At 43.2% G+C, this 14,528-nt stretch overlaps 1 protein-coding gene across 4 annotated transcripts in view; it reads left to right on the top strand.

The window, feature by feature from the left end:
* myripb (myosin VIIA and Rab interacting protein b) overlaps nucleotides 1-14,528 on the top strand; it is a 126,395-nt gene that overhangs the window by 21,119 nt on the left and 90,748 nt on the right. The gene's annotated exons all lie outside the window — the stretch shown is intronic.

The following is a 14,528-nucleotide window of genomic DNA, read 5'->3' as shown; positions in this document are numbered from 1 at the left end:
GTAGCCAAATTTGGGAATGTAGTCATTGAAGAGGCGGTCTGCCGCGGTCTTTGCGGCCTTATTCTTGGTGGGATACGCTTGTGCGAACCTGGTAAAATGGTCTACAACAACCAGTATATATTCAAACCCACCTTTACAAGACTCTAAGTGCAGGAAGTCAATGCAAACAAGCTCAAGAGGGGAGCTGGATGTTATGCTACCCATGGGTGCTCTCTCGTGTGTCGTAGGCTTCTTCTGCTTGATGCACTGACACTTCCTTGTGACGTACTCTTCAATTTCTCTCTTCATGAAAGGCCAATAGAACCGCTCTCGAGCCAGGTTCAAGGCTTTCTCCACGCCGACATGGCCCATGTTGTTGTGGTGTGTGAGAGCTACCTGTCTGTAGAGAGTAGGTAGGACCAGCTGCTTGCGTCCTGTAGTCTTTCTATAGAGAAGGTCATTCTCCATGTGCAGCCGACTCCACTCTCTCAACAGTCTCTTTGTGTTAGTGTCAGCCTTGTCATCTTCTGTTGGTCTTATGTCCTTCTCTACCATGTCAATGACTTTTCTGATTGCTGGATCTGCTCTCTGCGATTGTACAAGTTGGTCATGACTGATTGACTGTAGGGGTTCTTTGATGGGTAGGTTTGGTGCAGTGAGGTTAAGGGCTGCAATCCATGCTACATCTCCTTGCTTCGCTCTTCTGCTCCCTTCCCAAACCGCACATACGGCTTCCTCCGACAGTTCCTCTGAGCACTCTCCCATGAACCTCTCAATGTCAAGTGGGCAACGTGACAGCACATCTGCATCAATGTTTACTTTTCCCGGCCGGTATTTGATGTCGAAGTGGAAATCTGCCAATTGTCCGACCCAACGGTGTCCAACTGCGTTGAGTTTTGCTGTGCTGAGGACATATGTCAAGGGATTGTTATCTGTAAAAATGGTGAAATGTGGAGCATAGTAGAGGTAATCCTTAAACTTGTCACAAACTGCCCACTTGAGGGCGAGAAACTCTAGTTTTCCGCTGTGCAAGTGGTAGTTTTGTTCAGCAGGTGTGAGCGTGCGAGACCCATACCCAATCACTCTCATCTTGCCTTGTTGGTTCTGATATAGGACGGCACCAAGGCCCCTCTGGGATGCGTCCGTGTGCAATATAAAAGGGCGGGTGAAATCAGGGTACGCTAACACTGGTGGCTGAGTGAGCATGTCGATCAAGCGCTCAAGGATCTCTTGGTGTTCTTTGTTCCACTGTATCAGGGCTCGAGAAGGCTGCTGAGTGTGTTTTGCTCTGCCTCTAGTTGGCTTTGGTGGCAGTGTGTTGGACGGGACTTGGAGCAAGTCATACAACGGTTTGGCTATGCGGGAGAAGTCCTGCACATACGTCCGATAGTAGCTTAGGAATCCCAAAAGCTGCCTGACTTCTCCGACGGTCTGTGGCCTTTTGTGTTTGAGTGCCTGTACTGCCTCGGTATCTTTGGGGTCCACCTTTACTCCATCTGCAGATACCAATCGGCCGACATAGCGAACCTCTTTACGGAACAGCTCACACTTCTCGGGTTTTAGCTTTACACCATGCCGTTGTAGGGCTTGGAGGACTTTCTGTAGCACTTGGACATGTTCGTCAAACGACTTGGAAAAACAAAGCACGTCGTCAAGGTAAGGGATACAGCACTCGTCTCTGAGGGTGTCAAGCATTTCTTCCATGCTCCGTTGGAAGGCTGCTGGGGCATTAGACAGTCCAAAGGGTATCCTCACCCATTCATAGAGGCCCCACGGGGTAGTGAATGCCGTCAGGTACCTTGAGCCTTCTGCGATGAAACCTTGATGATAAGCTTTACCCTGATCCAGGATCGAGAACCAGCTGTAACCACCTAGCGAGTCTGTGAGATCCTGGATCCGGGGGAGTGGGTGTCTGTCTGGCACAGTCTTGTTGTTTAAGAGACGATAATCGATGCACAAACGTAAAGACCCATCCTTCTTCCTTACGCAAATGACTGGAGCAGCATACGGCGACTGTGACTTCACTACCCATCCCTTGACAATCAGCTCTTGAATATACTCCTTCACTTCCCTGTAAAGGGGTTTAGGGATAGAAGCATAGGCCCTCTGGACTGGTGTATCATCTTTGAGCCTGATTTCCATCTGTAGTGAAGGGATACAGCCTATGTCTGTGCTGCTACGAGAGAACGCCTCACACTCTTCCCTTACACTTACATCACCACGGACTGCCATTTGGCTTTTTCTACCTTTAAAACCCGGAGAGCAGCCAAATGGCTTTTAGCTAAGCTTTAGCTTCAGCCAAGTGGAAGCTAAATTGGCTAGTCATTCATATGTATATTAGGTTGTTAGCTGGGAATTCTGGAGGGAGGGGAGTGGGGGTGTGTGGATGAGGGGGTGGGGGAGCTGCTAAAAGCTGTGAACTTCCCACTCCCCTCCCTCCAGAATTCCCAGCTAACAACCTAATTTACATATGAATGACTAGCCAATTTAGCTTCCACTTGGCTGAAGCTAAAGCCTAGCTAAAAGCCTACCAGCCATTTGGCTGGTGGTGGGTTTTAAAGGTAGAAAGGTAGAAGCCTGGGACACCTTTTCAACTGACTTCTGTTGGTCCGGACTCAGGTGGCTAAGATCAACTGGGGGTAGCCATGACTCAGTGGACAGTTCAGAAACAGGAGTGGCTGCGCTCACCTCAGCTATGGTGATGGGGCTCTGTGTGGGTTGAGTCAGCTCTGATGTGTTTGTGGGTCGGTCTGCCTCAATAACTTTAGCGACATGTTGAATAGTATCCAGGGCTGTTCTCTTCGGTAGAATTATTTCGTGTTTGGAGTGGTTAGAGATGGGGACCTTAACAAATGGCCTTTGAGGGTTGTTGATCTCAAGGAGCCCTTCCCCAACACTCAGGTGTCTCAAGGCAGTGTTCTCGTCGGGTTCGTACAGCACCAGGGGGTCACAAATGTCAAAACTTTGGGGTACTCTGCACCACACTTGGACTGCTTTTCCAGCAGGAATGGTCACATTGCTCTTCCCAATTCTCACTGTGGCTGGGTCACATTCTGGTCTTTGTGGTACTTGTATGAAGTTTACCATAGCCATCACTTGCTCTTCGTCTGTACCAAAAGCTTTGCGTAGGAGACTATATAATAAAGCACTGGCCTCTCGGTCTGACTCTTGTGTTTGGATAATGGCGCCAAGCACGTTCGCTCCCAGGAGGGGCTGAGGGAGTGACAGCTTACTGACAAGGAAAGGGGCTTGCACAGTAAGATTGGGATCTTCGTGACCAGCAAGAGTGACTGTAAGTTCAACCCACCCATCATAAGGAACTGCTTGTCCGTTAACCGCATAAACTTCAAGTCCATCATTTAACAGCTCTTGGAGGGGTCTCACCTGATAGTTAGGAATAAACCGCTGAACCCACTGTCTATCCACTAAACTCACTTGTGAGCCAGAATCAAATAACACTGTCACTGGATAGCCACCAATCAAACACTTGAGGAGGCTTTTCTTTCCAACTAGGGGGACTTTACAGCTGTTTGGTGTTAAACTTTGGCAAGAGGTTACCTGTTGCTTTCTCTGGTCTCGCTTTGGCTGCCTTCTTTTTAGCTTACTGCGACGTCTTGCACACTCAGTAGTAAGCTGTGCAGAGGAAGACCTTACTGGTTGGGACTGTGACTCTGCGCCGGCCTCTGGCTGTCCCTCGACAGAGACCGATTCCAGTTTCCCTGAGTTTTGGTCCGCTTTAAACATCCCACCGCTCGGTGTCCTGACTCGCAGCATACAAAGCAATGACTACAGTCCTGCAAGTTCTGTTCAGTACACTTTGGACAAAGGAACGCTTTCTTTTGAGGAGGTCTGTTGGGGTTGGCTGGGGTTTGGAAAAGCGGGTTGGGAGGTGGTTGTGGGGACAGCTGGAAAGGCTTTGCCTCGTGTTGTTTAATTAGGCTGGCGACCATGTTAGTTAGAGTCTCTACTTGGGCGGCAAGTTGTTTGATTGTTGGTGAGGATTGCTCTTTGGCTATCTTGTCGTTTGCTTCGACCCCAGCACTTTGGGCTTGTGCACTCTTTTGGCGGGCGACTTGGCCTAACCTTCGCTGGTGTTCATTTTCATCACTGATAATCTTTGTGACCTCACTAAGAATCTCTTCGTCAGTGACATTGTTGTTTGAGGTGAGAGGTCTTAGTCTTTGTCGCAAGTCTGCGTACTTAGCCCCCAGGCCTTGATAGATTGTGTGGAGGAAAACTTCCTGGACGGTTCTTGGGTCATAGGAGATCTCAGTGTTGGCCTGCTTCGACTGAAAAATAAGCTTCTGTTTAAGTCCAATCATGCGATACAGAAACTGCTGGGGCGTCTCTTGTTCACTTTGTCTAGCACACATTAACTCCTGGAGCATTTCAGTTGTCGCTTTTTCTCCGAGATGAGACCTCAGAAAGCCCTGAAGTTCATGGAGAGACAGGTCATCTTTGAGCATTAACATGTCCCGGAAAGTGCCAGGCTTCACAATTCTCAACACACCTCGAACAATTTCAGCCTCCACAAATCCTTCTTTAACTCCTTCATTAATCTGCTTGGTGAGACTGTTGTAGCTGATTTCGGAACTGTTGTCTCCAATCTGTCCTCCAAACACTTTGAATTCTCTGCGTGGCAAGTACGAAAAGTCTCTTACAGTGACTGGCTGCTTAGGGCTAATCTGTATGATTGGTTGTGGTTGCAAATTGCTCTGCTGGCGTGCTAAAGCAGGTGACTGGGCCCTTACAGTTCCACATAGTCTTAGCCTCTCACCCAGTGTCTCATACGCTTTCCTCAACTCCTCTAACTGTTGTATTTCTGCGTTTGCATAGGGGTTTGGTGATATATCTGGTGGATCTTCCGGCGGTTGTGGGTCTAGCACGGTATTGGATGGTTGTGGACTGGGCATGGCATGTACTTCATTCTCACCAGCTGTTTGCACGGCAGAATTACTTCCTTGGATGACTAGATTAATCAAATCATTCAGCGTCAACAAATGACTCATGCCCTCATCTTCAAGTTGCAATAGTGTATTTGACTGCATGTAGGAGGTGATATAGTCCATACAACCTTCTTTATCCTCCTGACTGAGCTGTGTAGTGTCTTTGTTTTCTGATGCGAGGCTCTTAGCGAGTTCGAAGAGGTCTTGACCTTGGAGTGAAAACAAGCGTCTCCTGATATTCCAGGCGAGTTCCTTTCTCTCGGTCGACATGTTGTATGTATTTCTGATTATCCTTCAGCTCGATAGTGACTAGGATGCGTCACACTCCCCTCACTGCAGTACGGTTCCACGTCGAGGCAAAGGTCCCCTTTTCACCTCACTACCTGGACACCTACTCGCTGGCTTGGCTGGAGTAACGGCCTTGTCACGATTGTGTCGTGGTTCTGGTATCACTGGATCTGCCCTCGACGACTGTAAAAATAAAGGTAGAGTCTCAGAGAAAGAATCACAGGAGCACTCGTGTCTTTTCCCAAATTGCATCTGAGAGGACAGGAAGTTGGTCCGCTCTAGGCAACCGCGGGCGAACGACTATAGTGTCAACAGTTCCGCTTATTATTTCTCACTTTTACTCTCCTCAATTGTTATGGACTACACGTAATGAATGTAAAATAATAATTGTCTTAATTGCTGACATATGTTTTTCTTAAAAATAATAAAATTTACCAAAATGTGGTAGCACATTTGTGTTCACCACACATGTCAAACTGTGTGCCACTTGTGGAGGTGTAACATTTCTGCATCACCGCACTCTCACTCTCTCTCTTTTTTTTTCTTCATGGTGCATTTAAAGATCCTTCATGTTGGGAAGGATTTCATGGTCTCGGAATGCAAAATGACACAAGGAAGCATAAGTTAGCATAATGAAAAGCACCCGGTCCATGAGGTGAAGAGGGAGACAGACAGTGTGTTTTATACAAGGTGCAAAACAACAGAAACTGAATCCTCTTTTCCTTTTGAAGCAGTCTTGCGTACTTGAAACTCCTCTGTATGCAGGTGATCTTCTGTCTCTGTTCTGGTTGTCTTATTTTTCTTTTGAGGTGTTTTTTTCTTTTCTTTTTTGTGCCATCATTCAGAGTAAGCATTTAAATGTCATTTAACACTGAATCTTTGATGTGGTCATCTTAGCCTCTGAGGAACTTAATGTGTTTCATAACTCAAAATTCTCAAATTAATGAGCAGATTGATAATCAAAATAGCATGCCATTGTAGCTGTAGACTTAACAAATGCTGTGTGCTTTAATGAGGCTTTCAGGAGGTGTTTTAAAAAAAAAAACAAAAACAACAAAAGCTGATGGGAAAAATTGAAGGCCGCAGGGCCACCTTGGGTACAACTCTGACAAAATCTGACAACTCCCATCCAGTATGACATCCTCTTCACCCTTTTCATCTAAAAAGTATTATAGGGAAGAAAACACACAAGACAGAGCAGGGACACGAGGAGGTCTATGCAGACATACTGACAAATAATACTTCTAACACACAGAGAACCCACTGAGGAAAAAAACCTAAGGAGAATCCTTCTCAAAGTAACGTGGACCTTCTGCTTAAACGTCTCTGATTTGTTTAAAATTTTTTTTGTTATAATATGTATATAATATGTTAATAACCTGGATGGTATCCAAATAGCTTTTTAAAAGTCTTATAGATCCCTTTACTCCCCCAAAGCACAGGCCACCAAACACACAATTGTTGACTTTTTAAACTCTTTAGACTTGCCCTCACTCAGTAGGGTATTTCATAAGGATAGGTAAGGCCATTTCTAGACTGAACGCCAATAAGTCTCATGACGTAGACGGGCTGCCACCGGAATGGTACAAATCTAAGGGGAAACATTACTGTTTATTTTAGAAAATTGTTTTAATTATATTTTGTTAGGAGGAACTGCCCCCACCCACCATCCCAGTCCTGGAAGGAAGCTTTTGTATCAGTTATACCAAAAGAAGGGAAGAATAGACTTGAATGTAAATCATATAGACCCATCAGTGTCCTGAACGTAGATTATAAATTATACACCTCCATTGTAGCAAAAAGAATGGACAGTATAATAACTTCCTGGATCATGGCTTTATATAAAAATGGACAAGCCCACTACGATAAAAAAGAACACTACATATTATTGAACAAAGTTCAGTTCCTTCACCTTATACCAGGGATGTGCTGTTGGCAAGGCTGTCCACTCAGCCCAAATCTTTTTAAGTTATTTATTAAACAACTAGCCCAACCAGTACGCCAGGAAGGTACACTAAACTGTATTTATATTGTAGTAAATGATTAAAAGGTCAGTTTATATGCAGATGATGTTTTGGTCACACTACCTGACCCAGACTCAAGTTAACCTGTTGTGATGGGATTTTTGGAAACCTATGGCAAGGTGGAGCTTGCTCCCTCTGGACTTTGGCAGCTGAATCAGATCAGTTTAAATGAACATTCTCCCCAAATTATTATATCTTTTCTCAACATCACCTACAGAAATACCCAAAGAACAATGTTGAGACTGGGATAAAAACATCTCATGATTCATTTGGAATAATAAGAAACCAAAGGTGAAATTCTCTACCTTTCAGCTGCCTGAGGGGGACGGGGGTAGGGCCCTTCCTTTATTTAATTGATTATTACTCATCTGCACAATTACAGCCACTTGTATGTTGGTGCGATCGACTTTATGAAACCAGGCGGAACAACATTGAACTTTCTACAGCAGTTAAACCATTACAAATGGTGTATGTGGCTGTATTGATAAGGAAACAAAGGCACCTGGTCAGTGGGTAGATCTCCCCCTTAAAATGTGGAGAGACTGTGAAAAATTACAGGATATGGTAAAAATGCTCTGGCCAGCATATGATCCCGACTTTGCACCAGCAGTGCAAGATGGTAGGTTCCAGCAATGGATTTCTTTAGGTATTACCTCGATATGTAAATGTGTGGTATGGCAGATTTCTTTCATTTACTGCACCAGCATTTTTTCTATCGTGTAGAAAAACAACAAAATCTTATAATTGCACTTCTTTTTCTTATATAAAGATATTTGTAGGATTAAATGTGAAGTGAAACTTTACTGTGATAGAAAGGGGAGTTTCACTTGAATGTGGGTGGGCTATACTTGGCCCGTGACGTAAGATAAGTTTGACATCCCCGCACTAGAGAATCCCACATCCAAACATAAGAGACACATGCTGCACAGCTTAAAGGAAAACAGGAAGTAATGAAGAAGAGGAACAATAAAGAATATGATCTTCCTCCTATATTTGAAATGTATTGCATGTAAGTGTGCTGCAGCTTCAATTTGCAGGCTCGAGTCTTGTGTTAAAGATTTCTTGGGTTTATTTGAGATGGCCATTGATTCTCATTTTCTCCTCCACTGGTTCCAGTGTATGTTTGTTTTTGTTTTTCAGTTGGAGCTTAGCTCTCAGTTTGAGGAAATGGACAGAACCGAATCGATATCTCCCTCGGGACTGTTTCTGTATTTCATATGAGACACTCTTTGAATCTTCTCTTATTTGTCTTTTTTAAAATTTCCTTTTCTGTTTCCATCTGTTTTTCTCTGACACTTATTGCTCGCAAAGTGGAAAAGTGTATCATTTCTTTGTTTCACTCAGTATCGTCATGGCAGCATGTGTGTGTGTGTGTGTGTGTGTGTGTGTATACAGTATTTACACTGTATTTAAAATCCACCACCCCGTCCCTCTGCACCCACAAGCTGAGGTGATTCCCTTTGTAGCTGATATATAATTACCTTTCCATAAAACCCAGTTTTAAAGAAGTCACATAAAACATGCTTAATTAAAGCCGGGCTACTTGATTCTGTGCTCTTTTCTCACCCTCGTAAAGATTATGAACTAAACTTAAATCGGCTCTTAAAACACTATAAACTTGGAGCTGCTTTTCTGTAAAGATACTGATTCTGATCTTTGCCACTTTAATTTCTTCTTTTATTTGTCTGAGAATGGTTATTTATGTTTTTATTATTGCTCATTTTCGATTACTTGTACTGTTTTGAATTAGAAGAATTCGATTTAATCACCTGACAGAAATAGTAGAAGTGGTCCACTCTGACACTGTTAAATTACAGTAAAATCCTGTCACATGACCTGTTGCCAGTTAGATATATTGCATTATTCTCTGTTAGAGACTGTGCTTTGCTGCCTTTCCAGTAAGTGGTGCAGAGCGTGGTCAGGATTATCCATGATGGGTAACAGTTTGTTCTCCACCACAGCTTTGAAAGTGTCCAGCTTACAGCCATCACAGAGCCAGCCTTACTAATCAGTTTATTCAGTCTGTTGGTGTCACCAGCACCGATGCTGCTTTCCCAGCAGACCACAGCAAAGTGCTCTGCACTTGCCAGAACTGAGTGATAGAAAATCTCCATCGATTTTCTTCACAGGTTACCTTAAAAGCAGAGCCCTGTGCTTTAAGTTGAGCTTCAACTTCACTATTGAGCCATTTTTTTCTGATTATGAAACAATTCTAATGTCTTTGTTGTAGTGACATTCACAGCACAAAGGTTTGTATAAGAGAGGTCTGCTGAAGTATTTTCCTCCAGATCTGCACCCTCAGCACATTTACTCTATTCTGCGACATTGAAGCAGTCCTGCAGTGCTGAGATGATTCCCTTAGCGAATACCTGAACTGTTTTCATAGATGGCTTGTGTCTGCAGATACTGGGGTAAAAGGCATGAGACTTTCAGATTGGTAAGAAAGTTGAAATGTGCATTGGGGCAGCTTTGTAGGCACCTGAAAAGTTTGTGTAGATCTGGTGTAGTATGTTCTTTTTGCCTGGTGGGGAAGTTATATTGTTTAGGGTAAACTCCTTAAAGTTAAAAGGTCTGCAGTTCAACATTAGATACTTTATATCTGGTGAACAGCGCATGTCGATGACTCTTGTGTCGGTGTACCAGCTGGTGTTGACATAAAAGTAGACTCCTCCACCTCTCCTCTTACGAGATGTCTGCCTCCTCTTTTATGAAATTCTTGCACTCGTCAAACTCTGGTTTCACAAACTGTGATGTTTGATAATTTGACAGAACTCAGAAAATGTAATTAGTCTCTTGGTATTTGTGTGTTTGTGTATGCGCGGTGTAAATGAGTCCTGTGGAACCAGACTGTGAAAACTAAACAAGTCTTCCTACACTCCTCATGACCTTCAGCCACAATCAGAGTAAATACAGAGACGGTCTTTACCAAATCATTGCTACCTCCAGTTTATCCAAATTAAAGATGTCTTCAGTGTTATTGTTAGAAACTTCACCAACCACCATCTCGCCCTCTAATCAAAATAAAATTCCTTAGAGTTCTCAAAATGTCATCTCAAATATGCAGAAATGTAGATTTAAAGTAAATTTCTTTCTACATAAAGGCATATGGTGCATTCGGTGACATTCTGTAAATCAGAAATCCATTGTTGACATCCAGTAAACAACATATATTTTCACTTTGATTGGCTAGACATACATGAAGACATCTCTCTGACTTGTAATCAAAACAACCCAGTAATGACAGTATAAGCTCCTCCAAAGAATCTGCATCACCGCACTTAAACTTTACTGTGGTCTGAGGTGAGAGGAGCAGACGCCGACCTCTCTGGCTTAAAAGACACCTGTCAGTCAATTTGTCTTGCTAATGAGGACAAATTTAAAATGCAAGGTTGATGTTTTTTTCCAGTCTACTTCAATCTTCACTTGTACCTGTACCTGCATGCCACTGTTTTCCATATACCTGTGCTTTTTCTGCACATGCTCACCAAATTGAAATAAATTAAATAAGACTCCCTCACCCTTTTGTTTTCATTTGGGGGTGCCACTCCACCACCCGTGGCTATTTCTTCCAAGTGGCTTGTGTTTCTCTTGAAGCCGTCATTGGTTGAGTGACTGGTTTCGGGAGATTATGAGTCACAGCTGGCGCAGCAGTTGGCTCTCCCTTCTCTGTTTAATCACTGCAGGAGTTGCATGGTCTGATAAAGCGCCTGCTTTCATTATTAGTAAGTGAAACACTCCAACGCAGGTCCTCATTTTTTAAAATGTTTACCACTGGTGGATTGCTTAGATGCATTTAAGTGCTTATTGTACCACATTTCACCCTCAACCCATGTTACCTTCTGTGATCTATGTGCAGAATAATAGCTGTTTCAGAGTTAAACTTTCATAGTTAGAAAGTTGAATCAGTTTATGGGGAACCTTGGAGGGTTTTACAGTATAATACAAACTGGTTCCAGGACAGTTTGCTTTGTTGATTTAAACATAGACTGCATATCAGAGATGGCTATAAGTCTCAATGACAACAAACAGTGGTTTGTTGACTAGCGTTTTGAAGCCTCAACTGTGGGATTTCAGGGGTTCAGGGTGTCATTTCTTTTCTTTTTGTCTCACCATGTTTGTTTTATAGGGAGAGCTGGGGTGTTATCATCTAATACTAGTGCTTGGCAGCTAGCTTATGTAGCTAGCTTGGTTAGTGAGGTGCATCTGTTATTATATGTGAGTTTTGGCAAATTAAAAACATAATCCTCTTACCAAAGAAACTGAACCGCTGAGTTACTATCCTATTTTCAATTCACGATAAAGTGCAATTTGAAGCAGTTTTTATTGTCATGAACAGAAGCTTTTGAAACCAAAAATCTCAAAATGTGTTGGAACTTTTTTCAGTGCCGTAGTCAGAAAATGTGCATAAGCTGTAATTAATCAGGAGCTGATGGAGGCAGCATACGGCAACAAGTGTTCTAATCTATCCTTACATGGTTGAGAAGAAGAAGGGTGGTTGTGAGCACAGCAAAACTGCACATTGAAGGTAGCGACTAGTGAAGCAGCAGCTGCAATAGTGCTGCCCTGATTCTTTAATTTTAGTGATATTGGTACTGACTACATTTCTTTTAGCAAACCCATTGTCTCACGAGTCCTTATCAAATTGTAATATCATACTATAGGCATAGGGCACAATGCATACTTGTGCCCTGACCGGAGCACAAGTATGCATTTTTTATTAGCTGCTTGCATGCTATATTATACAGTGGACTGTGTACAGTTGGTCATCCATCCATGTTTTTTTACATTTTCTTTAGTTTCGTGTAGAGATTAGAATATATATTTCTTTATAATTCATGATAACACTCAATTACAACTGACAGTGCTTCATCTAGCCAAAACTCCTCACACTTTAATACGGTTCCTTCTTGAAGCCTATCGCAATCAGCTGCCCTTTTTCACTTCCTCATGTATTTGAGTTGTTTGAGTCCCTATTGGAAAGGACATAAGCTGCAGTTGAAACGTGAGTCTCATATGTGTTTTATTTTTTAGGTGAAGGTGGGCAGGAGGAGGAGCAGTTGGATAAGATTCAACTGTGTGAGAAATGGAGAGTAAGGCAGAAAGAGGAGGGAAGATAAACAGTTGGAGTTTTTTTTAATGTGTCCTTGATGAAACACAGGAGATGCAGATGCGTCAAGCTCTGTCCTATTAGCTGAGGCTGCTGCTGGCTGTTATAGCAGCTGCCTTGCATTTATGTGTGTTGTGAGTTCTTGATCAAAGTTGTTTGTGTGTTTGTTTGTGTGTGTATAAGCATGTGTGTATTTGCATGTACCGGGGCTCGGGAGGAGAGTCACGAATTTATGCTCACTTTAGTGTCAAAAGGAAGACTTAATCTATAGTTGGATGATTAAATGCACTGAAGGCCTGTGCTTAAAGAGCACTGCATCACATGTCTTCTGATATTTTGTAAAACATATTTTGTGTCAGCATACTGCTGCTGATGGGCTGTGACTATACATCTGCTATGTCCTTCTGAGCAATGAGACATATCCCATGAGGTAAAAACCCACAATGAGAAGGCATGCAATGCAGAAACAAAGTCCCGTAATTTGAGCCACTTGTCCAGGTGGAAAGCTCCTTGTTGCGTTGGAGCTTTCCTCCAGTCACTCGCTAAGTCAAAGAAAGCTGATTAGAAAACCGAAGCCCATTCAGCCTGCTTTACTAATGATTCCACACAAAGGAAATCTAAAGCGTGCTGCTTGCTTTTGGTTTCATCACCTGGTTCAACTTTTTCTCCACTCTTTCTCTGTGAGCATCTCTCTCTAAATATTCTTTTCTTCCACTTTCCTTTGCTCCCTTTGATGCTTGTGGTTTTGTCAGGACTGTTAATACCTTCCTCTGACATATATTCTGTTTCCACAAGCTGAGCGCTCTCTGCTGAAGCCAGTCCAGTATTCCTGTGTTCACCTCTTTTAATGTTCGGCCATCATAAACACTTAATTTTTTGGTCAGTACAGTACATCATGGTGTAGGTGGATTAAGCCTGGCGGAGGCGAAGGCGGGGGCACTGCTCCTCTGCCAGTACATATTAGTTCAGGCTCTGGATTTTGGCCAGCTGTACATCTGCAATTAGATTTGTGGTCAGGTGAAGGAAAGCAGCGGTAGACTCGAGGACATCTGGAGACATGCGGAACACATATCCAGACTTCTCTTTGTCATTTCGGGAAACCCAACATTCATCTTTAATTGCAATTAAGTATATAGTAAGCCTGGGTTACATCCTGCCCGCTATGTTTAGCAACCAAACTGGGGAGGAGAAATTTCTAATCCGCTAAAATGTAAAAATATAATGGTTCGGCGATGTTGCAGCACCACCTGCTCTTCTCATTTTGAGATTTTTTTTCTCCCCCTGGTGCACAGGAGTCAGACTAATTCTGTCAATTCCCCGTGTTTTATAGGAGGCTGTGTTTTATGACTGTGTCGTCTGTATTGATGGTTTTGCACAGCTGCACTGCCTGGCTGCCAGGCTGTCAGATGTTAACCCAAATATGCTGATGGAGTAGTGCCACAGCTCATTGAGCTGCCAGTCGCAACCACGAGCTGGATTGTGGAAATAAAATAAAACGGGTTTGTGATCTTCCAGACAAAAAAATCAACTTTAATAACACAGAGCACAGTGTGCTGGTATTTGTTTCGTCAAGTAGGTGCGATTCCAACTTTCAGCATTATTTTCAACTTCATTTTACATACCCTGACCAATTAACTGCAAAAAAATGATAGCCCTTTTTGTATATGCTGTACAAACTGAAAGCGCGCCTTATTTTGGCCTCGATATATAGATGTGAACACCACCAGACACCCTTAAAACATAATGTCAGCACTTTAAACCCATTGTTTTGAAATCCAGCATGCTGGAGTGCAGCCAAAACAATGAAAAACATTTCACTCTGCTAATACTTTCAGACTGCAGATTGCACTGCTGGCAGTGTGCTTCTAAAGCAAAAAATAAAAAATGGCCCTATTTCTCTCCACCACAACAACCTTTCCCCCTCATTTAAAAAAAAGTTTCTATGGTTAAACTATGCTGACCAGGAAAGTAACATGCCTCTAAGCCATTAAAATGCAGTCCTGGTTTCCAAACGCTCCTGTCTGGGAGCAGCCTTGGAAAATGACCTTCTCCATTGGGCCCATAGGGAGCACTGTTGTCCGTCTTGTCAGGACCAAGCTAGACTGTACACACATGGCTGCGCTTTCCTCATCCCGGTGGCTGACCACAGGCTCCAGACCAGACTGAGTGACCCACAGGGCTCCT

The sequence above is a fragment of the Aulonocara sp. 'chitande type north' Nkhata Bay genome, linkage group LG9, assembly GCF_057382095.1.
Source record: "Aulonocara sp. 'chitande type north' Nkhata Bay isolate Kocher_YH1m ecotype deep benthic linkage group LG9, A_spYH_male_GT1.1, whole genome shotgun sequence".
Lineage (NCBI taxonomy): Eukaryota > Metazoa > Chordata > Actinopteri > Cichliformes > Cichlidae > Aulonocara > Aulonocara sp. 'chitande type north' Nkhata Bay.
This window is presented reverse-complemented; position numbering and strand designations above follow the sequence as displayed.